The 2,500-nt window shown below is 58.1% G+C and overlaps 1 non-coding gene across 1 annotated transcript in view; it reads left to right on the top strand.

The window, feature by feature from the left end:
- Positions 1–1,575: 1,575 nt before the first annotated feature.
- The window catches only part of LOC126138903 (small subunit ribosomal RNA), a 1,909-nt gene continuing 984 nt past the window's right edge, over positions 1,576–2,500 (top strand). The window contains exon 1 of the ribosomal RNA XR_007528397.1: positions 1,576–2,500. This exon is cut by the window's right edge and continues 984 nt beyond it. This is a non-coding gene — a ribosomal RNA (small subunit ribosomal RNA).

Raw genomic sequence — 2,500 nt, forward strand, 5'->3', positions numbered from 1 at the left:
TGTGGACGACTGCAGGATGTACATCGCCCCCCCCCTCCCCCCTGCCTTCGCACGCTGGTCGTTCAGGTGCTTGCGTGTTCAATGCCCTTCGCAGCTGTTCACTGGCATTCGCATGTCGAAGCGCTCAGTCTACGTCGTGGTACGGCCTGTGTCCACTGTCCGCTGATGTCGTAAGCTTAACCCTCACATTGTACTGCACATAGGTCCGTATGTACTGAATGATACGCTGTGGCACATGTGTGACCGTACAACGACTGCGCCCAACAACAGCGAACCATACGGTCCAAATGTTGTGCACTCAGCCACGTGCCGTCTCCCCATAACAGCTACATTGCAGTGTGGTACGCCATAGAGACGTGTGGGAGTAACGGACGCCCTGGATGGCGATCAGCATGAGCCGTCTGTTGATGTAGTGGCGCGTGTATTCAAACGTAGTCGTCTCTTCTCACACAGTGTGATAGCATGGTGCACCGCGTTCCACATCTGCGACATGGTACAGATGCTGGTTGACAGTCGGTCTCGTAATGGACATCGCATACGTAGGGGGCCACCTCCCACGTGTTCTCTAGTCGTGCACATTTTGTTGCGTGTATGTGGGCAGACGTAGTGTGTCGTGACACCTAACAGACAGGTATGCAATAATCGTTGCATTTGCAAACTGGGATGGACGTCTACGTTTGCTGGTGACGTTACGCAAATGAACAACTGGTAAACCCATTGTGGTACGGTTGTTGTTGCTGGAGGTAAATCAGTAAGGGCAAATCTGTGTGTGAAGCGATACGCGGCGGTGGCTGGGTGGGACCGTCCCCGGCCGGTGAGGGGGGGCCGCCCGGCGTGCTGGCCGCGCGGTGCGTGGGCGCACGCGCTACAGCCGGCTGGTGGGGGCGCCCAGTGGCAGGCGCGCCGGCCGACGGACGCGGCAGGCGGCGCAGCTGCGCGCCGGGGCACCCTGCGCGCGGCGCCGGGCGGCCAAAGTGGGTCCTCGCGGGCCCGGTGCGAAGCGCGGTGGACATCTGCAGTGTGCTGGTCCGACTGAGGACTGTGTGCGTTGAGGATGCGCCGCCGCCCGGCACTCGGCGCCGCGACGCCGTCTGCTGCTCGGTCGCCCCAGCGGTTCTCGCTGGTGGTTTGTATCGCAGTTGTGCAGACGTGTTGGCACGTGCGCTGTGCTGGGAGAGTTCGCTTCGGCACCCACGTGGGGCCTTTGCCCTTCTGTGGCGCTGGCGTTGGAGCTGCCGGTCACCGTAGGTGGCGCGTGTTGTCTCCCGCCGGCAATGCCACGACAGCACGCTCCCGGGCCTCTGTCGGCAGCGGCAAGCTCAGTTGGGAGCACGGGTGGTCGCACCTAAAGCGTCTACTCGCCTAACTCCGGGCGATTGCGCCTCTCTCGAACCCGACCAAGTACTTAGGACGGCGCTGCGCGCCGCCGGGACCTGAGAGGGTTTCGAGGTGTATTGTGCAGGGGAGCTCAGCCTCCTCCTGTTTGCAGAATAATTGAGCGGACGCTTGCGTGTTCGCGCGGGCCCCTGGGACACACTCCCGGGCGGCCGGCTGCTCAGCTCTAGTTGACGCAGCTCCCTGGTTGATCCTGCCAGTAGTCATATGCTTGTCTCAAAGATTAAGCCATGCATGTCTCAGTACAAGCCGCATTAAGGTGAAACCGCGAATGGCTCATTAAATCAGTTATGGTTCCTTAGATCGTACCCACGTTACTTGGATAACTGTGGTAATTCTAGAGCTAATACATGCAAACAGAGTCCCGACCAGAGATGGAAGGGACGCTTTTATTAGATCAAAACCAATCGGTCGGCTCGTCCGGTCCGTTTGCCTTGGTGACTCTGAATAACTTTGGGCTGATCGCACGGTCCTCGTACCGGCGACGCATCTTTCAAATGTCTGCCTTATCAACTGTCGATGGTAGGTTCTGCGCCTACCATGGTTGTAACGGGTAACGGGGAATCAGGGTTCGATTCCGGAGAGGGAGCCTGAGAAACGGCTACCACATCCAAGGAAGGCAGCAGGCGCGCAAATTACCCACTCCCGGCACGGGGAGGTAGTGACGAAAAATAACGATACGGGACTCATCCGAGGCCCCGTAATCGGAATGAGTACACTTTAAATCCTTTAACGAGTATCTATTGGAGGGCAAGTCTGGTGCCAGCAGCCGCGGTAATTCCAGCTCCAATAGCGTATATTAAAGTTGTTGCGGTTAAAAAGCTCGTAGTTGGATTTGTGTCCCACGCTGTTGGTTCACCGCCCGTCGGTGTTTAACTGGCATGTATCGTGGGACGTCCTGCCGGTGGGGCGAGCCGAAGGCGTGCGACCGCCTCGTGCGTGTTCGTGCGTCCCGAGGCGGACCCCGTTGAAATCCTACCAAGGTGCTCTTTATTGAGTGTCTGGGTGGGCCGGCACGTTTACTTTGAACAAATTAGAGTGCTTAAAGCAGGCAAGCCCGCCTGAATACTGTGTGCATGGAATAATGGAATAGGACCTCGGTTCT

Source organism: Schistocerca cancellata, unplaced genomic scaffold, assembly GCF_023864275.1.
Source record: "Schistocerca cancellata isolate TAMUIC-IGC-003103 unplaced genomic scaffold, iqSchCanc2.1 HiC_scaffold_674, whole genome shotgun sequence".
Classification (NCBI taxonomy): Eukaryota; Metazoa; Arthropoda; class Insecta; order Orthoptera; family Acrididae; genus Schistocerca; species Schistocerca cancellata.